This window comes from Cricetulus griseus, assembly GCF_003668045.3.
Source record: "Cricetulus griseus strain 17A/GY chromosome 1 unlocalized genomic scaffold, alternate assembly CriGri-PICRH-1.0 chr1_1, whole genome shotgun sequence".
NCBI classification, from domain to species: Eukaryota; Metazoa; Chordata; class Mammalia; order Rodentia; family Cricetidae; genus Cricetulus; species Cricetulus griseus.
In genome coordinates this window covers 132,792,148-132,816,355 of record NW_023276807.1, presented here as the reverse complement: position 1 = coordinate 132,816,355, position 24,208 = coordinate 132,792,148, and the positions used below count along the sequence as shown (strand labels likewise).

At 43.0% G+C, this 24,208-nt stretch overlaps 1 protein-coding gene across 9 annotated transcripts in view; it reads right to left on the bottom strand.

Annotated features, from left to right (window-relative positions):
* The window catches only part of N4bp2 (NEDD4 binding protein 2), a 72,108-nt gene extending 70,623 nt beyond the window's left edge, over positions 1-1,485 (bottom strand). For 7 of the 9 annotated variants that reach the window (XM_035452394.1, XM_027390768.2, XM_027390773.2 and 4 more), the window contains exon 1: positions 1,005-1,485. The gene's annotated coding sequence lies outside the window, so the exon portion shown is untranslated. The remainder of the gene's footprint in view (positions 1-1,004) is intronic. The other 2 variants (XM_027390775.2, XM_027390774.2) reach the window with 2 other exon arrangements.
* Positions 1,486-24,208: the final 22,723 nt, after the last annotated feature.

The following is a 24,208-nucleotide window of genomic DNA, read 5'->3' as shown; positions in this document are numbered from 1 at the left end:
GGTTTCTCTGTATTGCTTTGGAGGTTGTCTCCCTCTGTAGACCAGGCTGGCCTTGAACTCAGAGAGATCTGCCTGCCTCTGCCTCCTGAGTGCTGGGATTAAAGGGATGAGCCATCAACGCCTGGCAATAATGGAGGTTTTAAAAGAATTTTAAAAACACATTTACAATGATAGTAGTTAGCCTCTAATTGTGTACAAGATACAAGCCTTTGTCATTTTTCTATGAAGTTTTTCTATGAAGTACTGTACTGTCACTGTCTCCCCTTCACAGCGACTGAAGCCAACAAGTGCACAGACCCGCTGAGTACTGTATGCTAATTTGCAGGGGAGGCAGGTCTGCTACTGCTTTCCAGGTTGGTGTTTTGCTTTTTCCTCGTTAACTAGATCACTGTATCTCTGCAGAGAAGCAGCAGCCATTTCTTTCTAATTCTTCCCACCATCTCCACCACTGGAGCCCCCATCCTCGCTGAACATTTAAATAATACGTTGGCATAGTAACTGAAAATTGACTTCATTTGTGACCTTTAACAACAACAACAAAAAAAAAATCGGCTGAAAGAAAACTGAACCACACTTATCAAAGCACAAAACGCATATTTATATCCCTTTAAAATACGTAAGGATTATCTCAGGGAAAACTGAACCATAGGAGTTCAAATGAGTTGCAGTCGAGAGCTAATCTGAAAGACAACAGTGGGAGTGCTATCTTTAAAGAACTGCAAAAGCGAATATTGTTATCAAAGGATAACGTATTAAAATAAATAAGTGGGAGCAGTGAGGCAGCGGCAAATCAGTCATTGTTTTCTAAAAGGCCAGGTTATCTCCGGGATTTTCTTCTCGGAGCTCAACCAATCCCCACCTTTTCTGAGTTAACCAGTCTCCAGGCAAGCCGCGCTTCCTGATTGGCTCGGAGGTATGGAGTAGAAAAAGCAGCCAATCCTTCCCGATTCAGAACTGTGCTATGGAGACATTACAACCACTGCATGGCAAGAATGTGTACAAACCTGTCGGTGCAGCAAATTCCAGCTCCTACTCCTAAAGACAGTTGCGGAAGGATTCCCTAGAGCCAGCCAGCTTTAGCTCAAATATGGCATCGACTTAAAAAAAAAAATCCCTGCGGCTCTCTTTTCTGGGGGAATCAAAGTGTAACCAAAAAGCGCAAACGGGATAAACTCTGCCCTCGGGATGACTCACTCACTCAAAGCCCGGTTTCCAGAGAGCTCGCACTGGGTCAGGGAGAGCGGGAGGGAAAGTTAGGGCTGGGAAGGGGCCGGGGTAGCAGGCGCACACTCCCCGAGGGAGGCCAGCCCGCCGGTGTAGAGCGAGCGTGCGTGCGTGCGTGTGTGCTTTGGGAGTGAGTAAATAAACACCTCTACTAGCACTACGTGCCCGGGCGGGCGGCCCAAGTTCCCAGAAGGCTCGGCCTGGGAAACGGCGGAAGGTTGGCGGGAGCGCGGGGTCAAGTCGGGGCGAGAAGGCACCGGGAGAGCCCCGGGGGCGGGAGGGGTGTGTCGCGGCCTGGAGGCCCGCCAGGCGCTGAAGGCCCGGGAAGCGGCCGCGGCGCCCGCCTTCTCTCGGCCTCGGGCCGCGCGCCAGGGCCCGCCTCCCGCGACGCCTCACTCCCCTTCCGCCCGGCGCCCGGCCCGCGCCTGCCCGGGCTCCGCGTAGCTCGTCGCCCGCCTCGGGCCCTCCTCTGGGGCTCCGCGCTCGCGGGATCCCACACACACACTCCTCTTTTCCTCGCTGTCCCCCTTCTCCCCCGGTCCCGTCGCCTGCCTCCCCCCGCCTCCGCCCCCGCTCTCCGTCTTTACCTGCCGCGGGAAGGAGCGGGACGTCGAGGCCCGGGCCGCGTCGTCGAGTGAGCGCCGCGGGTCCGCAACCCTTTCCCGCCGTCGCCGCCGCCACTGCGCGCTCCGGCGCGGCGCGGGGCTGGCGAGCAGCTGTGGCCGCGGTGGGGGGGGAAGACGCAGCAGCGGAGCGTGCGGAGCGGGATCACACTGCCGCTCTCCGTCCGACCCGGGAAGAGCAGCCTCGCCGGAGCCCTCCGCGCGCAGGAGCCCGCCGCGAGAGGGCGGGTGGGCGGCCGCGTGGGGAGGGGTCTCGAGGCCGCCGCAATGGCTGCCACGTAGCCAGGTGGATCGTCGCTCTCCGCCCCCGCCCGGGCTCAGGGCCGTGACCTCTGCTACACAATCCCCCGGGCTCCTCCAGAGTGCGTCGGCCCACGCCGAAGTGCGGGCCCGCAACCCGGGCCCACCGGTGCTGGCACCACGCCGGCTCCCTAAGAGAAGTGAGTCCCGGGCCTGGCGGGCGGCGCAGCCTGGGACCCGCAGCCCCTCGGGCTCTCCCGGAAGCTTGCAGCGCTTCCCTCGTCCCCTCGGGCTCCGGGGAAGAGGGCGGGCGCGGGTCCCTTCGCGGTGACGCGGGGCCCGCTAAAGAGCCCCGGGGCCAGGGCAAGCCCTTCCCTCTCTCCCGAACCCGAAAAGCAAAACAAGGTCGTTTTTTGGCCCGGGCAGCGAGGGAGGAACTGGGAGCTGGGGCGGGCCGGGCTGCAGCTGCGAGGTCGGCGGGGCGAGGCGATGGGGCCCGCGCTGCCCCCACGGGGGCCGCTCGCTCGGGGCAGACAGGCGGCGGCGGCGCCCCGCGGGAACAAAGGGCCCCGCGGCCGCAGCGACTCGGACGGAGGCTGCCGGCACCCGGCCCGCGCCGCCAACGTACGGTCGGAACACGCTGGCCCGAGCCCAAAAGAGCCGCGGCCTTTGCCCCTGTGGGGCTGGAGTTTTCAGGTGCCAAGAAAAAGCAACAGTGTTCCCTTCCCTCTTGCGATCCAGGGTTATTAGCCCTTCCCTTAAGCCCGCTCCATGTTTTCCTTGCTGGACTCTGACTTCCCTGTTTAATTTGTTCTGTCCTGACACGAAATGATCGGTGCTTTCAGAGTACAAAAGTGTCTCACACTAGCCTTCTGATACTGGCCCTTTCGATTTTTTTTTTCTTTTCTGTTTTCTTCAGGAGTTTCCTCTTTCTTTGCAATTACTTTGTAGTCTTTCACTGCCCCACCCCCCGCCGCAGCAAAAATAACCTCATGATAAAGTATTCATCTACATCAAAGAGACAGATTATCTGTCAATGCTGTTACGGCAATTACTTAAACTGAATGTAAATTTGGAGAGAATACAATTGAAAATTTTCCCTTCCTTTAGGTCTGGTTTGAACATTCACAATGAGAAGATGGGCTACTGGGTTTTTTTCTAGAAGAGTACATTTAAGCACGGACCTTAGGATGGTAAATTTTCTGAAAAATCTACACAGAGAAGAATATAAAAGGATTTTTTTTTCATTTTCTTTTTGTCTTTTTTAGAGATCTTGAGTTTCAGTGTTGAAAAAAATGCTACGCAAACACCTTTATTAAGGCGTTTTCTAAATATCATAAAAATGTTAATCATAATCCCAAGCATAAATATCTATTGCTGAGAACCTAACATTAACTCTGCTTCCGGGCAGTTATTAGGAGGCTAATAGCTAATATATGCCACTTTTGAAATGAAAAAACCTTAGTAATTATAAACTTCAAACAAATCTAGAAAATTTATATTAATTTTGTTCAGCTGAAATATGCTCAACATGATAAAAACTTAAGTTCTTGATTTTCTTTTGAACATCTGTTAAAGATTTATCACATCTTAAGTCTGAACAATAAAAAAGGAATTAACATTAGAGAATATATTTCAAGGCAAACGCCATACAAACTGAATTATTTTTGCTTACTATTTCAAAAGAAAATGTCAACCCCATAAAATCCTGAAAATCAGACATAAAGAACAAAGCAATCTTTACCAGCGTTCACAATGCCAGGCTTGCTTTATGAATAGTTACAAGGTTCCTGGTTCCTTATTGGTTCACATTCTAAACCAATAGGAAAAGTACAACACATCTTTCAAAGGGGGAGAGAGCACTGGAATAAATGGATTGTTTATCACATTCATTCTCTTTCAAGCTCATGTGTCCTGTAATTTCAAAGAAGAAATGTAAGATTTTTTTGAATTACTGATGGGTGCTACTCCTCATGATCCACCCTCTGCAGAGTTCCAGTTGACTCTAGTATAATTGGCTATAATTAATTATGTGAAAGTAATGTTTCTTTAAAATACTAGGTGAATGTGAAGAATGGCAAAAATGCCTACTAATAATTTATTAATGAGGTAAGTCCACAGATTTTAGTTAAGAGACTAACCTTTAAGGAAATAGTGAAATTTGTAAATGTTTTGGAAAATAGCATCGAATTTTGTGAATAAAATTGCCAAGGCATCACAAATCTATTACTCTCTTTCTCTGGAGCCACTTTGGACAGATGTAATGGATAAATTCTAAACCTGCTTGTTTATATTTGCATTTAGAACCTAAGTATGATTTCATTCCAACTAAAGTAACCTTTGGCACCTTTATATTCCTCTGCCCTTGATTTACAGCATTCTGGTTAATTCTAGTTATTTACATATTGTGTGATCTCCCTTACTGGGTTATCAATTCCTGGAAGATAAATTGTTTCCTGCTCAAGCTGTTTTCCTCACTGCCAAACCCAGATACTTGTACAACATAAGCAATGTGCTGAGTGAAAGCTGGAGTAAGCATGCCCTATGACAGCAGATGGCAAATCAAAAGAAAATATGTCTGGTTTTTCTTCCTTACTTACATAATAGCTGATCAATTGTTTTCATTCCCAATTAACACTTCAAATTGTTGCTAGGATGTTATTAAAAGAAAATAAAACAACATACACTGAAATCCTGTGTCTTATTTCAGGTCTCATATGGGCTGGGTTGTAGCTCAGTAACAGCGCCCACTCTGGCTTAGTGTGTGAAGCCTTGACGCTACAAAAACTTCTTAACACACTCAGACAATGGTAGTTCTGCCGCCTTGGAGAATTTAGTACCCCAAACTCCCGTTTCCTCAACTTTCAGTTGAAACTCATAGTATCTCTAGTCTTTGATTAATTAAATAATGAACACATGCTAGAAGCTCAATAAATTATTATAGATATGTTGGGCTCAGTCATGAAAAAATACAATTTTCTACAATTATTTATAAAAGGAAGATAGAATCACTTAAAGTTGTCAGGAGTTGGGGACAGATACAGTCAATGGGTAAAGTGTTTGCCATGAAAGTGTAAGGGCCAGATTTCAAATCCCCAGGACATAGATTAACAGCAGTTATGGAAACCTCCCTATAATCAGAACACTCAGAAGGTGGAGATATGATCCCTCCTGCAAATAGCCACATCAGTGAGCTCTAGGTTCAAGGGAGAGATCCTGCCTTAATACACACAGTGGAGAGGAATGAAAATACCTCATGTTGGCTTCTAGCCACAAACATGCATGCACCCACACAAATGTGAACATGCATACAAGCACACATGCAAATCAGAAAAGACCATGATGAAACCCATTACCTTGTATCCTAACCTACAAAATTAACTTTTAAAATTCAGTGAATGGGCTAAAGATGGTTAGTGGATAAAGTGCTTGCTGTGTCAGCATGAAGAATAGAGTTCAGGTTTGCAAAGCCTACATAAAAGCTGGGTAGATGTGGTGTCCCTCTGTGATCCATGTACTCAGCAGGCCAGACTAGTCCAATTGAGTTCTGGGCTCAAGAGACTCATTAAATAGCATGAGAGTGATCAAGGTCAATTTTGGTCCTGTGTATACACATTCCCACCACACACACACACACACACACACACACACACACACACTCACCCATACAGTACAAAGAAAAAAAAATGTCCTGAATAAAAGACTGAACACTATGAGCATCTATCAGAAGAGATTTTGTGTGGTAGAATATTATCTTAAGGTGTGTGACTTTTGTCCATGCTGCATTTGTTTAACTCAGTGAAGCTGTGATTCTTTGCTTGTCCAATAAAACACCTGATGGTCTAATAAAGAGCTGACCAGCCAATAGCAAGGCAGGAGAGCAAGGATAGGCAGGGCTGGCAGGCAGAGAGAAAAATAGGAGGAGCAAGAGCCCCAAAAGAGGACATCAGGGGCCAGCCACACAGTCATACAGCTACACAGCTACACAGCAATCCATGGAGTAAGAGTAAGATTTACAGAAGTAAAAGAACAGGAAAAGCCCAAAGGCAACAGGGAGACAGGATAATTTAAGATAAGAAAAGCTGGCTAGCAACAAGCCAAGGCATTCATAAGTAATAATAAAACTCCATGTGTGGTTTATTTGGGAGCTGGGTGTTGGGACCTCAAAAAGACCAAAAAGAGCAAAAACAATTTTGTTTCCTATTTTTAAGATGTATTTTTCTGTGTATTGTACATGTCAGGTGCATGCAAGCACCCTCCAAGGCCAGACACAGGTATCGGAGTCCCAGGCACTCAAGTTGTAAGCCGTCCAACATCCTGGTAGGCAAATTTGAGTCCTTTGGAAAGCAATAAGCTCTCTTCAACCAGTGAGCTATCTCTCTAGCCCCCTGTTTTTGTCCTTTTTTTGTTGGTTGGTTGGTTTTGTTTGTCAAGACAGGGTTTCTCTGTGTTACCTTGGTTGTGCTGGAACTCACTCTAGCCTGGGATGGCCTTGAGCTCCCTGAGATCTGTCTGCCTTGCCTGGGATTAAAAAGGAGTGCTCCACCACTGCCCAGCTTTGTCTTCATTTTAAGATAGGTTGTCAATAATTAACCCAAGTAGGCCTGGAATTCATGGTCTTCTATCTCTGCCCCCTGAATGCTGGGGTCACAGGCATACATTTCCCCACCCAGCCAGAGGAGTTACCAATAAGAACTCTGACATGAGTGAAACCTCATGAAAAACACAAAACTTAGTATGTCTCTCCTCAGAAACATAGCACTCACCACTATGCTTGCTTTTTTCAAAGTTGTGAGAAAATACACAAAGGATAAGGAAATTAAAATAGGTGATTTAAAAATAGGCTTTCTCAAAGTTATGAAAAAACAGAGTAAATACCATATGTGTTTGTTAAACTGGAGAGCTTTTCTTAGTCCTCTGTGCTTTTCCTCTTAATTCATAGAGCCTTTAAGATACTCATATGATAATGAACTTTAAGAGAGAGTTGTAGTAATAAATACCTGCAAACTTATTTGACTACAACCAAGTGTCTCTGGCTTTATTCAGATTGTATTCAGGAAGAAACATTTATCTATTCATTTGATAGTCCATGCTTCCAGATCCTGCTACTCAGGCCAGGCCCATCAGCATAGGCCTGAAACCCCAGCTATTTGCAAAGCTGAGACAGAAAGATCTTTTTTGGGGGGTGGGGGTTGAGACAGGGTTTCTCTGTGTAACAGCTATAGCTATTCTGGAACTCACTCAGTAGACCAGACTGGCCTTGAACTCACAGAGATCTAGGCACTCTGCCTCCTGAGTGCTGGGATTAAAGGTGTACACTACCACACCCCAGCTCAGAAGGATCTAACTTCAAGTCTGGCCCAGGCAACTTCATGGGCCCTGTCTCACAATATAAAGACCAATGTAGAGGGCTGGGATGCAGGTTAGTGGTGGAGCACTTGCCTAGGATGCATGAGACCATAGAGCCACTCCCCAGAAATATTACAATGATGATATCCAGCCAGCCACTCCTGCAGAAATGGACCTGAAACAGGCACTCTTGAGAAACAGACGTTTGTTTTACCCAATCTCTCAACATGAATAGACAAGCATGCAACAGACTCTAATCTTAAAAGGACAGAAATGGGATTGGTAAAGATTATTTAAAAAAATAAAAACCAGCTAGGTATGCCAAGGATAGTGCCCTCATTTCTGGGATAAGCTCTGAATTTTTGTGAGAACTTTATGATAAGCCATATCTCAGACTGGAGACATGGCTATGATTATATTGCCTGCTTTATATAACTATGAATTTTCACATCTTGGCAGGGGATATATAGCTCAGTGCTTAACATGTCCACCACCACCATCACCTTTAACCAGGAAGGAAACTATATTGTTGTGAGATATTTATACACTGTTAAAATAGATTGCTGTGATTAGTATAAAAGACAAATAAATGGCCAATAGGTAGGTAGGAGGTATGGGCAGGACTTCTGAGTGGAGAAAGAAAGGAATCTATGTGGGCAGGGGACACCAGGAGACACAGAGAGGGAACAGAAGGTGCAAGATGGGAGAGAGGTAACGCCATGAGATAGAACATAGATTAATATAAATGGATAAATTTAAGTTATAAGAGGTAGTTAGGAACAAGCCTAAGCTATAGGCTGAGCTTTTATTTTTTAAAGATTTTATTTATTATGTCTACAACATTCTGCTTCCATGTATACCTGCACACCAGAAGAGGGCACCAGATCTCATAATGGATGGTTGTGAGCCACCATGTGGTTGCTGGGAACTGTACTCGGGACCTCTGAAAGAACAGCAGGTGCTCTTAACCTCTGAGCCATCTCTCCAGCCCCCCCCCTTTTTGAGCTTTTATAATTAATAATTCTTCATGTTGTTATTTGGGAGCTGACTAGAGGGACAGAAAAAGACTTGTTACATATGGTGTCCAACGTGAAAGCTTGAATATTCACAAAAGGCCTGAGAAAGCTGTCTCTTGGGTAGGCTTGGTGTACAGAGGTGAGACTCTTTTAAGAGGCCCGATTGTACAGCTGAGCACTTAAACAGCCAGCATTTAGTTTTCGTTTGCTGAGAGAAAAAGTTTTAAAAGATTTTAGTTCACAGAGAGAAGTTTCCCACAGGCCTTGGCCCATTACAAGGAAGTTGGCCCCAAACCTGGGCACATCCTATGGTTTAGACGGGGGCAATCGCCAAGACAACCCTCTTTGGGTCACACCTGGCTGGCCAACAGACAATCAAGGACTTTTCAGGGTACGTTCTGTGGTTTTTCCTTTGTAGAAAAGCAGGTCACACCTGGGTGACCGCTCTAACATGAGATCATACTCTGTAATCAATCACTTTGTGCCCTTGCCTGTATGCTGATCTGCGGTTTTTTCCTATATAAGGACTTGCACACCATGCTAGAGTGTACAGCTTTCCTGATATTGCTGACACCCGAATGTGCATTTGTTCAATAAACCCTCTTGCTTTTGCAGCTCTTGGTCTGGTTTCTGAGTCTCAGGGGCTCCTTGGGATCCTGAGGCCCTTAGGGGTCTGGGGGTCTTTCATTAGTACAAACTCCTGCTTCAGGCAGACACAACAAATTCCCAGAGCTGGGCCTGGCAATGTGGCTCCAGCCAACATGAGAGTAGGCTGTCAGGGAACTGAGAGGGGGAGGGCAGAACCAGCCACATGCTAAGCAAAGCCCTGCAGCAGTAGCCTAGCAATTTAAGATTTGGCTTGTGTGGTCAGAGGAGGCTGCAGATGCACAAAAATAAATTAATTTAATTAAATAACAAAGGAAGGTGCTGGCCAACCTCTGAACAGATTACAGTGTGTTTAAAAATGTACTTAGATGCTAAATAAAGAAAAAGAAAATGGGTATAAAAAGAATAAGTGATGGGCTGGGAGGGTGGTGGTGCTACACACCTTTAATTCCAGCATTCAGGAGGGAGAGGCAAGTAGATCTCTGTGAGTTCGAGGCCAGCCTGGTCTACAGAGTGAGTTCAGGACAGCCAGGGCTGAACCTAGAAACACTGTCTCAAAAAAAAAAAAAAAAAAAAAAAAAAAAAAAAAAAAAAGAAAGAAAGAAAGAGCCACGTAAGGATGGAAATACACAGGGCAACTGGATCCTGTATGGTGCTTTGTTAACTTTGAATTTTTTTAAATGCTGATGTACAAAAATCAATAGCTTAAGCCGGGCAGTGATGGTGCACACCTTTGGGAGACAGAGGTAGAGGCAGGAAGCTCTTTCTGAGTTTGAGGCCAGCCTGGTCTACAAAATGAGTTCCAGGACAGCCAGGACCATTACACAGAGAAATCCTGTCTCAAAAACAAACAAAACAAAACAAAACAAACAAACAAAAATGACTGCTGAGAGACATTGGATTATGGCAACTGAAGGGGAAGCCGTAGCCACGCCTACTTAGGGGCTGGCTACAGGTGTGTCTGACCACGCCTGGGAGTGAGAGTTTCAGGTGGCTGGGCACTTTCATTTTTCCCTTTCGGCTTGCTGTATAGACTGCTGCCATGCCGGCTGGCTAGGTCACTCTGTAAGTCAGGCTTTTTCCCTATTAAATACCCTTATATTTCTACCTGGCTCCGTATTGGTAATTTCTCACAATAGGAAACTGCTAAGTTAAACCAAGCTATATATTTTTAAATGCTTAACTTCAAAATGGAAGTCAAAAAAGATGTGTTGGGAGAGAGGTTATGCCTTTGTTTGCACAGGAAGAAAGTTATGGTTCTTTTCAAATTAATGAAGATCAGATTTGACTGGGGGAGACCTCCTGGAAATCTTGGCTAAAACATAAAAAAGAAACCAAGAAAGACTACAGGACAAATGATGTATATGCTGATTCCCTCTACATGAGAATAGCCCTGAGACTGTATGTTTTCAGGGGATAAAAAGGACCAGACACCAATAAAGACAAGTAGTCCAGGTGATCCAGCCTCTCAGAATGCCTATTAGTTTCCTCAAAATTCTGCATCCAGAACAACTTCAAAGCCACTAGCTGAGATGGTTCAGCCTCACGGACTATCTAGACAAGACTTCAGATAAGCTCTATATTTTCCCATCACACAGAGACTAAACAAAAAATAATACAGCTAGCTCTTACAGGACTTGACCATTATTCCAATTTTCTCAGAATCCCCTAAAGATAGTCACCATCAAACAATAGGAAGCAATCTTGAGAACATGATACCCACATTCCCAAGAGGTGGGGTGGATGGTTTGGGGTCATTCAATGGGTTATGAATGTTTATCATTATTTAAGGAAGTGTTTACAAGTTGTTATTGGTAGTGATGAGGAAAAAAAGTTGAATAAAGGAGATTAGATTCAGAGATCTCTTTATGAAGAGAAAAAAGGGATATAGTATAGAATGATGGGATGAATGGGTGGATTGTTGAGTCTACATTTGAACAACCACTAGTCTCAAATATTTTACGTGGTATGGATTTTTGTATAGTTATACAAATTTAAGGTTATTTTTGTTATACTATATATATGTTCCTATTCCTGTTTAAGGAATTGTATCTATGCAACTCATTTAAAATATAATGTAAAATTTCTAGTCCTGCAGGGCATTGGTGGCACACGCCTTTAATCCCAGCACTCAGGAGGCAGAGGCAGGCGGATCTCTGTGAGTTCAAAACCAGCCTGGTCTCCAGAGCGACTGCCAGGATAGGCTCCAAAGCTACACAGAGAAACACTGTCTCAAACCCCCCCTCAAAAAAATTTCTAGTCCTTAGAAGCTATTTAGGATAATTAAGAAATGCAGGTTAGTAGTTAGTCATCTAACAGTCAAACTTGTAGTCATGTTAGGTATGGTTTAAAGATCACACAGAAATATATTTTAAATACATGGTCTTCAAACACTTAAGAGATCTACAGAATATGGCATTTAAGATGTTTTAATAACATAAGGCTTTTCATGACAGTCAGCTATATCTGTTCCTGGCAGCAGCAATCTACTTCAAAGGAGGATGATGGGCATTGAAGAACCTCCATATGGAGTTTGCTTTCTTTGTAGAAAAGTCAGCCACTGGGCAAGAAACTGCCCTTGCCTCTACAGTATGCTGTCTGAACAAACAGGACACACAAGAGGGTGGCTGCTGAACTTTGCCAAGACAAGGAAGGCTACTCCTTTAAACATTTCCTGCTGCACAAAAAAGTCTGTCAGATGAATAGATCTGTAGGCCTAGGCTGGATGCCCCAATGTTGCAGAGGAACCTTGGGTGACTGTCCAGGCAGTCAGCTGTCTCTGTCATTTCTATAGTTTTGGAAGTTGCTTGCTCTGTACTTCCTGTTTACTCAGGTAATATTATATACTTTCTCATGTCTCTGATGGAATTGAAGATAGTTGTAGTTAGTTTTCCTTGTTACCAAATCATTGTAAGTTTTTTTTGTTTTGTTTTTGTTTTGTTTTGTTTTGTTTTTTGGTTTTTAGTGCGTTTGTTTTGTTTTTTTGCTTTTGTTTTTCAAAACAGGTTTTCTTTGTGTAGCTTTGGAGCCTTTCCTGGCACTTTCTCTGTAGACCAGGCTGGCCTCAAATTCACAGAGATTCAAAGGCCTCTGCTTCTGCCTCCTGAGTGCTGGGATTAAAGGCGTGCGCCACCAACACCCGGCAAGACATGTAAAGTTTATAAGGTTGAAAAACTTAATGCTTAAGTTGTTTATCTAAGATGTTTTAAGGTCTAGAAAGATATTTTTAGGATGGTAATACAAGTGATGATAGAAATTGGTTTAGGTATAAAATGATGGACTCATCAAGATTAAATATGTAATGAGTGATTTCTTCAAATTTGACAAATATAAATGGATGGACATTGTGAGTATAATTCTTACTTGATAGTTGTTCTTATTGTATATAATTTCACTGTATGAGAGTCAAAACCTTTCCTTTTTATTTAGACAAAAGGGGGATATTGTGGGATATTTGTACACTGTGTGAAAATATATTGCTGTGATTGGTGTAATAAAAAGCTGAATGCCCAGTAGCTAGGCAAGAGGTATAGGCAGGATTTCTGGGTAGAGAGAGAAAGGAAGAGGAGGAGGAATCTAGGCACTAAGTTCAAGAGAAGCCAGGAGACATGGAGAGAAAACAGGAGGTGCACGATGGAAGAGAGGTAATGCCACGAGATAGAACATAGATTAATATAAATGGATAAATTTAAGTTATAAGATTTGGTTAGGAATAAGCCTAAGATATGGGCCAGGCTTTCATAATTAATAAGAAGTCTCCATGTAATTACTTGAGAGCTGTCAGATGAGACAGAAAAAGACTCACTACACTGTATCCTTTTTCTGCAACCTATAACCTTATCTGTGATTTTTTTTCCTCCCAAGATAGAGTCTCACTGTATTGCTGAGGCTGGTCTCAAAATCCTGATCTTCTGAAGTTGGAGATCTTCAGTGTTTAGGAGCACATAATGCTCTCACAGAGGACCTGAGTTCATTCCCACCACCCACACTGAGCAGCTCACAACAGCCTGTAACTTCAGCCCCAGGGAGTTCTAATCCTTTGTGTTCCTTAGGTGTTTACACTCGTGTGCAAATACCTACATAGACACACACACACACACACACACACACACACACACACACACACACACACACATACACACAATGGTTGTTTTAGGTCCTATCTTCCTGCCTCAACCTCTATTGTCAAGGGATTACAGGTGAGTCACGCTCACTTTTTTCCTTCTGGTACTAAGAAGTAAATCCAAGGCCTTTTGACATCTGACATTTTTTTTCTCTAATATATCTTTCATCTGAAATAATCAAAATCTTCCCAATACATTCTGTTTCCAACAATCAATCATGTGCCTGTTTCACCATTCACTTTCACTTATCTGTAACTTTACAATCCAATTCAAATGATCTTCCAGTAAAATTTTCCCAGATGTCCAAACCAATGAATTGTTTCTTTCTCCTCTATGTCTATATTCCCTCTTCTTCTGTCTTTCCATTGCAATGGTAGCTTTTTATTGGATGAGGGGGGTGGAATACATACACATACACACACACACACACACACATACACATACATACACACACACACACACACACACACACACACACACACACATATTTTTAACTAAAACTGTGAGATATTTTCCTCTAGTTAAAAGCTACACCCACAGTAACTAAAAGATATTTCTTCCTGATGGATAGTGGTGGCCCATCCCCTTAATCCCAGCACTCCAAAGGCAGAGTCAGGTGGATCTTTGTGAGTTTGAGGCTAGCTTGGTCCACAAAGTAAGTTCCAGGACAGCCAAAGATACACAGTGAAACTCTGTCTTGAAAAACTAAGAAAAAGAACCTATTTTGGGACAGGATCCAGTCAAGCCAAGCTTAATGACTTGAGTTTAAACCCAAGACTCATGCAGTGGAAAGAAAGAACCTATTCCCACAAGTTCTCTGACCTCCACATACATGTAGCATGTATATACCCATACACATCCACATATAAATAAGTATAATAAAATGTAAAGCTATGATGGTATTAAGGAAATATATTGATATTACATATTAACTTTGGGAAGTGGGGCTAGAGAGATGGCTCAGAGGTTAAGAGCACCTATTGCTCTGCCAGAGGACCCAGGTTCTCCAGTTCTACCGGATCTGACACTCCCTTCTCACCTCTGCAGGCAAAACACCCACACACATAAATTTTTTAAAAATTATGTGTTTAAAAAAACAGGGAAGTGGTAAGACTCACTATGTAACCCTGGCTAACATCAAACTTGAAGCCACTCTCAGCCTCCAAGTGTTGGCGTATACAAACATGCCAGCTACCCCTACTTTAGGCTTACAAAAGTCTGCTACTTCCTCTTGCTTTTAATTTTTGCATTAAGAATTGCTTTTTAAAATATTTATTGTGTATTTGTGTGATGACTGTGTGTGATATGTGTGTGAGTATGGATGCATGTGTGCCATGGTGAATGTGTGGCAGTCAAAGGAGAACTATGGGAGTCAGTTCTCTTCTTCCACTATGTAGGTTCCAGGAATTAAATTTAGGTCTTGATGTTAACACAGCAAACCACTGAACAGTCCTATCTGCCCTTCTTTTGCTTGTCATGTCTTAGATAGTGTCTCATGTATACTAACTCTCTATGTAGCCAAGACTATCCTTGAATTTCTGGTCTTCCGGTCTCCACATCCCAAATTCTAGGATTACAAGCCTGCATGACCAAGCCTGTCATATGTCCTGCTTAACACGAAACATGAGACTTTATGAATATCTAAGGAAGCAGTCTATCTTCTCAGCTCTATTTTTAATTTATTCATTCTTTGGTTGGTTGGTTGGTTGGTTGGTTGGTTGGTTGGTTGGTTGGTTTTTCGAGACAGGGTTTCTCTGTAGGTTTGGAGACTTTCCTGAAACTCTCTTTGAAGATCAGGCTGGCCTCGAACTCACAGAGATCCACCTGCCTCTGCCTCCCAAGTGCTGGGTTATATGTAAGAGGATTTTGTCTGAATATATTATGTACACCACATATGTATCTGGTACCCGAGGATATCAGAAAAGGGTATTGGATCCCCTGAAACTAGAGTCACATGCAGATGGTGGCAAGGCACCAGTGCAGATAGTCAAACCCCAGGTCCTCTGCAAGAGCAGTAAATGCTCTTAACTGCTGAGTCTCTTCCCTAGCCAATTAGGTTTTTTGATTTTTGTCTTTTTAAGACAAGGTCTGACTATGTAACCCTGGCCAGAAGATACTCAATGTACAATCCAGGCTGACTGGAAAGTCTCAGCAAAATTCCTGCCTCAGGCTTCCAAATACCAGGATTACAGGTTGTGCCAACACAAATGTTTTTCTTTTCCTCCTGATTTTAAAGGAAATACAAAAATCATTATGGATGCCTGAAAGAACCATAGTCTCTCCTTGGGTGATAGAGAAATTGGCCATGGTGACCTCTGACCCCTGGAGGAATTGTGTGCCCTCTGAGAGCAGATTTACTTAAGAGAAAGAAGAGCTGAGACCAGCAAGTGTAGGCTGTTCTTCCAGAGTCTATTTGGTAAGCATCTCTTTCCCCTCAATTGGAATCAGTGAAGAGGTAGCAAAAAACTAGAATTTACAGCACTTCAGCTCAACTCCCAAGAAAGATAGTATCAGCATAGAAGAATCAGTTCACCATGTATAATCCCAGCACCTAAGAGATGGAGGCAGGAGGTTCAAGAGTTCAAGGCTAGCCTTGTAACGTTGGCTACACATCAAATTTGAGATCAGCCAGCTATAAGAGACTACATCTCAAAAAAAAGAGAGAGAAAGAAAGGAAAAGGAAGAAAAACAAAGCATATCTTAGAAATTCTATCCTTATTGCAAAGATGGTTGCATTCAGTTTTGTGTAGTCCCATGATACTTAAGAACTGAGGGCATATTGCAAGTGTCTGACTATATGGTTTCCTGTCATTTGACTAAGACATTGGTGTGCCATAACTTGCTCACCCTAGTCTTGCCATCTTGCTCCAACTTGCCATTAACCATAAAATAGTCTATGATTGGGCTTCCCTTGAAGGTTTTTCTACAGAAGAAGAGTGTCTGAAGTAGGTGGTAAGCAAGCAATCTGCTTTATATTCTTAATATAATAAATCAATAGACTGGCTTGCAAGAGACAATATGAAAACCCACAGAGTCATGCAACACATTTGTTGAATGGATCCTCTTTTCTTTTCTTTTTTTTTCTTTTTTTTTTTTTTTACATTATTGAGTCAGAGACGTTCAAGTTTGGAATCTGAGCCATGATGGTTTGATCCAAGTTCCTACAACCCTACAAGACTCAATCTTGTAGCAAGTTTTTATTAGCTGGGGTTCAATTTTCCCATTTTCTAAGCACAACTACCCCACTATCCTTATACTGCTTCTCAGAGTTTCCTTCTTCAGACCAGTCAAGGGGATGAAGAAAGAAACATACTAGCAAATTTTTTCCACAGCTATTATTTTCCTACAGTTCTATCCAATGAGAGGGAATTAAGAATACATGATTTTTTCTTCATGGCTCCTAACTGGGAAAGGATTAGTCATTAGCAATTAGGATTATGTAAAATAAGTCATGTCCTTTATTCTTAGCCAAAGAACAAAAGAAGCCAGGGCAAAGCCACACAAGTCTACTTCTCAACTCATCCTTCCTGACAAGCTGGCTGATGGGTTGTAACTACCTGTGTGGCTCAATAATTGTTTAGCTTGATAAAGTCGAGGAAAACCTAATGCTGGGGAAGTTGGTACACACTTGCAATGCCAGCACTTGGGAGGCTGAGGCAGTATTGCAAGTTAGAGGCCAAACTTGGCTAACTTAAAGATTTTTTTTCCCGGGGGGACGGGGATAGGAAGGAAGGAAGGGATGGAGGGGCCAGGCCTAATGGCAAAGGAATGTAATCCAAGCTACATGGGAGGTTGAGACGAACTGAACACAAGTTTAGGCATGCCTGAGATGGAGTGAGTTCAAAGCCAGTCTGCACAATCCAGCACTTGGAAGACTAAGACAGGCAGACCAAGGTGGGTTTGAGGTCAGCCTGGGCTACAGAGTGTATTCCAGGACAGCCTTGGGCTACAGTGTGAGAATCTGCACAAAACAACAAGAAGGGTTAATCACCAATCAAAGTTCATTTTGGTGAATGAATATCAATGGTTCTATTCTTTCCTTAAGTCATCAAACACAGATGAACAGTAACTTGAGGTACAGTCATTTATGTGACAACTCTACTTAGAAGTTGGCAAATATTATCTAGTTATGTGACCATAAGAAGTAGAAACAGGTTTTATCAAATACATAGTAATCTCTTCCTTGACAATAGGGATAATTATCTCCATTTTCAGAGGAAATTGACGTTCAGACAGAGTAACTTTCCTAAGGCCACACAGCTAGAACTAATGATTGCATCATATTGTGGTAATATCTCACATGCAAGCACAGTCAATAAACATCACTTGAGTCTGGACTCTATGGTAGGCCCTTTGAGTTGATATTGAAGGTACAGCTGTAGTGTGTCCTTGAACTCTATCTGCTCCCTACCAGTAAATCAGTAAACCAGCCCCCCACAACCACTCATACTTTATGCCAACTTTTCTGAGGGAGGGACATCATTCCTCCAAAAGCTCCTCTTTCCTTTGTATCCAGCTCTTCATCTGGATCACCCCTCTTCTCTACCTGCCCCCCTTTTCCTTTGTTTTTTTTTCTGGGGTTTTTTGGTTTTTTGTTTTGTTTTGTTTTTGAGACAGGGTTTCTCTGTATTGTTTTGGAGCCTGTCCTGGAACTTGCTCTGTAGACCAGGCTGGCATCAAACTCACAGAGATCTGCCTGCCTCTACCTCCCGAATGCTGGGATTAATGGCGTGTGCCACCAATGCCCGATCCCCCTTTTCCTTTGAGATGGTCTCATTTTGCTCAGTATGAGATATAGCCTCAAATTGAGGATGTCCTTGAACTTCTGATCCTCCTACCTCCCTCTCCTGAGTGGTGGGATCACAGGCATGCACCACTGTTTACAATCTAGAGGCAGTGGTACCTGGGAGGTGGACTAAAGTCTCATGCAATAGCCAATTTTATTCAGAGCATCAGACAATTTATACTCCTAGGATTAAGAGGAGTCACATGAGTAAAGTATACTATCATAAGGGCAAGTCACATGTAGCTGAAAGCCACACATGGCAAAAAACATGTTCTTCCATAGAGGTATCTAAACAAATAACAATAGCCAATTGTAAAGAATAATCTGAAGTAAACTCATTCATATCCAGTACACTTGGGAGGGGAAGCACAATCCAAGAACAAATCTGTGTTTTGGAAGAAACTGAGGTCACAAGACTCTTGTCTTGGTTTCTTGGAGCTTTCTCACAATCACTCAGAAATCTGCTTACATGACTTCATTCTTGGGCCATGTTCTGATATACTACCACACACACTTTATACAGTACTGGGAGTTTGTTCATGCTAAGCAAGCACTCTATAACCTGAGTCACATCCACAACCTTCACTTTTTGAGATAATTTCACACAAACAGAAAAGTTATTAAATAAAGAGTTTGTGCTGGAGAGATGGCTCAGATGTTAAGAGCAATGACTGCTCTTCCAGAGGTCCTGAGTTCAATTCCCAGCAACCATAAGGTGGATCACAACTATCTGTAATGACATCCAGTGCCCTATTCTGTCTTACAGGCAGACATGGAGGCAGAACACTGTATACATAATAAATAAATAAATCTTTTTTTAAAAAAGAGTTCACATAACACTCTCCACCCAGCTTCCCATATTTTCAACTTGCATAAGCACAGTCCTCAGAACCAGCTTGTTAATAGGGTAGTACTACTACAAAAGAAACTATTGCTCTGGGCATTTCAGCACCATGACAGAAGCCTAAGAGAAAAGTTTGAAGAACTGAAGACTTATTTTGCCTCCCTGTTTCTTTCACAAGTTCCTTTTTAAAATGCATTTATTTATTTTATGTGTATGGGTGTTTTGTCTGCATGCATGTCTGTACACCAGAAGAGGGTTTCAGATCCCATGAGACTCGAGTTACAGACATTGTGAGCTACTGTGTGGATGCTGAGGATCAAACCCAGGTCCCCTGGGAGAGCAGCCAGTGCTCTTAACATCTTAACATCTCTCCAGCCTTCTTTCACAAGTTTCAGTTCAAAGTACACTGGCTCCTTTACTTAGTGTCTGAGATAAGACATCAGGGGATGGGGAGTCTGTGGAAGAGGCTACTTACCTCATGGCAGCCAAGAAGTTGACAAGAGGCACAGACAGGGGTCTGGGAGGAGAAAACAGCCTCCAAGGACATGTCCCAAGTGACTGACTTCCTTCAGCTAGGCCTAACTCCTAAAGTTTTCTCGAAATAGTGCCACTAGCTGGTGACCACATCTTTCACGCATTCATTTTAGGGAGAAATTTTATATTTAGCACAACAACTATACTTTATGCATATTTAACCACCTTTCTCCTAATGTTCTTTTTTTTTCTGTTCTAGAATCCATTCTAGAATCCCACACAGCACTCAGTCTTGTTTCCTTAGTTTCCTTCCATCTATGATAGTTCCTTTCCTCTCTCACGATCTTGGCACATTTGATCAAGACTTGAACAGTCTGCAATTTACAAGAGCTCAATATGCAGTTTTTAACTTGAAGAAGATGTAAAAACAACAAACATTCAGAAGAAATTTTACTTGGAGTTTTGAATTTGGAGCTGGTGGTACATGGTAGGAAACTCTCCTATGACACTAAGCAGCAGGAGAAAACTGCAGCTCCTAATCCGCCATGGGATTACAAACCCACACAGTGTACTATCTTGTCAATGAAGAATTTCCATAGCTTAGATATATTAAATGTTTCTCAGAGCAGGCAGGATGTCTCAACGGGTAAAGGTGCTTGTTAGCACACCTGATAACCCGAGCCCAGTCCCTGAAGGATGGTGGAAGAAGAGAACCAGAGAACCAACTCCCATAAATTGTACCCTGATCTCCATATAACAAAGATACATCATACACACCAAATAAGAAAATATAAGCGCATTTTAAAGTTGCTGTATTTTCAACTTATACACATTGTGTGTGTGTGTGTTGTTGTTGTTGTTGCTATTTATTGGTGGGCAGGCTCACACAGAGAAGCTGAATATTTTCCACAAGAAAGAAGTCTCAGAACCAGTAAGGCTGGGTATGCAGCCCCCAGTCTGAGACCAAAGGCCAATAAGGGCCAAAGAAGACTGCTAGTGCAAGCTACAGTTTGAAGCTGAAGAAGTTGGAGTCTGATGTCTAGAAGCAATGGCCCAGAAGGCATGCCCACTTCACCAAGAAGAGTCAGAGTCCATTTCTTAACCCTTCTTCTTCAGTGTGGGCTCTAGTTGACTGGATCACTGATCACATTGAGGGTCTAACCACAGACGCCTAATCCATACACCAATGTTCTCTGGAAACATACTTTAACAATTCTCTAGACATCCTACAATCTAGTCAGGTTGACACCCTATAGGAACCATCACAGACTGCTTTAATCCAAATGTAACCCCCTCATAAGTTGAGGATCCACTACAGTCATTATGTAGAATGTCTCTGAATTTAGTTGGCTCTTGTATTTTTCTCATCATTTGATTGAAGCCATGGATTTCTGGCAAAAATACCATTGAAGAGATCCTGTTTTCTAAGTTCATGACATCAATATCTTACTACTGGTAACATTACTCTTGATAGAAGCATTAAGCTGGTGTAAGCCAGACAGTAAAGTTATTGTTTTCTCTTTTGCACTGATAGTATCTAGCTTAGGTAAGACATTTTGTTTATTTTATTAACATACATTAGTTGTACAAAATAGTAGGTTTCCTGGTGGCAGGCTCATACATATGAGATACTTTCATAGTAGGCAAACATGTTATTTCTCTTTAGTGTTGCAGCCGTGATGTTAGCATGTATCACCAGCTCTTGCAAACAACCATTACTTCTGTTGTGCTTGCCTAAGGAAGAGCGCTCCTAACCTCCACATCCCTCATTCATTTCGCATCTATTAATTGGAATCATCAGTGACAAACACCCTTTCCTAACTCTCATCCATTCATTTAATTATATTGATGTCAGTATGGATTCATGGACATTGATTTTATTCTGTGCATTATACTTATTCATTTTGTTTCTCAAATCATTCAGGTTTGGCAGTGGAAACTTAGAGAAGTTCATTAGTTCATGCGTCCTTTTGATATTTCTACTTTTCATTGCACTTTTTTTTTTTTCCCGAGACAGGGTTTCTCTGTGTAGCTTTGGAGCCTGTCCTGGCACTCGCCCTGAAGACCAGGCTGGTCTCGAACTCACAGAGATCCACCTGCCTCTGCCTCCTGAGTGCTGGGATTAAAGGCATGTTGCCACCAACACCCGGCCTCAAGCACTTCTTTATTTCCTGGTACCTAAGATGTACCAGGTTCAATATGTCCCAGTCCTAGAATTAAGTACTTTTCCAAGGCACTCCTGGTCCTTTCTTTTAATTAAAGAGCTGTATTGAGGAACCAAGATCTGAGTAGGAGGTGTACGTATTGCTACAAGGTCTCACTATTCCTAGTCCCTCTTAGTGAACAGAAATAATGAATTATATATGTATATATATTAACATATGTATTTATATTTCAGTCCTGTTGCATGTTGTGGCTCTCACTGAGTAGCTGGAAACAAGAAAGGCACAAGGCCAGCTTGACCTACACAGTGAGTTCCAGGACAGTCTACCAGACTTTAAAGAAGAGATAACACCAACATTTCTCAAATTATTCCCACAAATCGAAAGGGAAATAAGACGATCAAACTTAGTATTATCCTAGTACTGAAACCAGTTAACAAGACAACAACAAATAACAAAACGAAAACTGTAGAACAATTTCATTGATGAACAGACACAAAATTTGACAACAAAATAATCACAAACAAAAAGCATTGGGCAACCTTTACATATCTGTAAATCTAGCCCTTGGCATGTAGAAGCAAGATTGATCAGGAGCTAGTTTAAGATCATTTTAGGATACTTTTTTGCTTGTTTGTTTTTGAGACAGGGTTTGTCTATGTAGCCATGGCTATCCCGGAACTTGCTTCGTAGACCAGGCTGGCCTTGATTTCAGATATCCATCTGTGCTGGGATTAAAGGCCTGTGCTACCATGCCTGGCTTCATTTTAGGCTACTTAAGCCTGGCAGTGGTGGTGTATCCCCCAGTGGGCTGGACCATCCCCCATCAATCACCAATTAAGAAAATGTCTTACAGCTGGATCTTAAGAAGGCATTTTCTCAGTTGAGGTTTCCTCAATTCAGATGACTCTAGCTTGTGTCAAGTTGACATAAAACTAGCCAGGACAACAGCTTTTAAATAAATGGCACTAGCAAAACTGGATATTCACCATCAAAAGAATGAAATCAAATCAATATCTTTCCCTCCACATAAAAATTAACTCAGGAGCTGAGGAGATGGCCAGCAGGTGAAGTGTATGGTAGGTAGGTGTGAGGACTGAATTAGGATCTCTAGCACCCAAATGCAAACCCAGGAGAACCATAATCTCGGTGCTCTCGAGACAGAGCCAAGTGGCTCTTTAGTTGCTGGGCAGCATGCCTGGCCAATCGCTGAGCTCCAGGTTCAGTGAGAGAGCCTGTCTCAAAACAATGCTGGCATTGGTGAGATGGCTCAGCAGTGTTGTTTATAACTACCGTTCATCCGGCAGTATGCTAGGGTTCCCTTTCCTCTGTCTTCTCCAATAGAATCCCTCATCTTCTGATAGAAGTGAGATGATAACACATTGTGGCTGAGTTTCAATTTCTCTGATGATTAGTGATATGGAGAATTTTTCATATAGCTCTTTAAAATTTGTATGTCTCCCTTTAGATATGTCTATGCATAGTCTTTGACTGTTTAAAAAATCATGGCATGTGCTGCACATACCTTTGATGGTGTACACGTAGAGGCCATAGAGCAACTTGAGGGAGGTGGTTTTCTTCTTCCACCATGAGGTCCCGGAGATCAAACTTGAGTCACAGACTTGGTGGCAAGTACCTTTAACCATAGCGCCACCTCATTGGCCCTAACCTTTTCTTTCAAAAACTTCTCAGAAACACAAGCAAAATAAATGGAAACAAACCTCCTTTCCATAAAACTAGAGACATCTGTAGCCACAAGCCTACATCACATGAACACTAAAAGCAGAGGAATGGTAACTACTAGGAGAGCAGAGAAAAGCCACACATCCCAGAAAGCCTCAGCAACTGAAAGCTGGAAGACAGTATTAGGAAGACGGTATTAGGAACGAGACATTGCCATCAGCAAGGGGTAAGCTGGGCATGGTGGGTACATCTGTTACCCAACACTGGGGAGACGGGGGTGGGGGGTTGCCTCGCACAAGGATGGAGAGTTTGAGGATAGCCTGGGCTGTACAATAAGTTCAAGTATTGACCACTAAGGAAGGGAGGGAGTGAAGAAAAGAAGCCTAGGAGAGAGGAGAAGAGGGAGACACAGGGAGAAAAAGAGAGGGAGAGGGCCCTACATCAGTTAAACAACCTTCTTTCCACCCCACAGTCCATTTCTGAGGAGAACCAAATGTGTGGCCTGAGGCACAGTGGGCAGATACTAAATCCTCCCTTCCTTCCTTCCTTTCCCTGGCCCACAACACCAGAAGTCAGGGTTATTCTTCCTGGCAGGAGATAAGCAACTCTCTCTCCTAAATCTAAATTGCTACGGAGAAAATACCTACAGAAACAGGCACATGCAGGAACACCCCCACCCAAGCTGGTTGGCTACCTCATCAATCTAAAAATAACCTCACAGCAATTAGACCTGCCTCCTCACTCCGAGCTTCCAATCAGATTTGCAACAAGTCCACTGAAAGCCAGAACAGACATCATGGATCAACAGGCCTCTAAGGCTTAGAGGAAAGCTTCCAACAACAAGACAGACACCAAAACAAACAAGCTGGAGGAGAAAAGAAGATCTGAGGGATAACAGATAATCCAGGTGGCAGAGGAAGAATTTTGAAAAGTAAATTACTACACTCTGGGAGGTTAAGATTTTACAGCAGAAGACTCACATCCTATGAGGAGGGAAAGAAAGGGGGGATGGAGGGATGAAAAGAAAACTGATGAAGAAAGAAGGGGAAGGAGGGAATGAGCTGGGTGGGGTTGGAG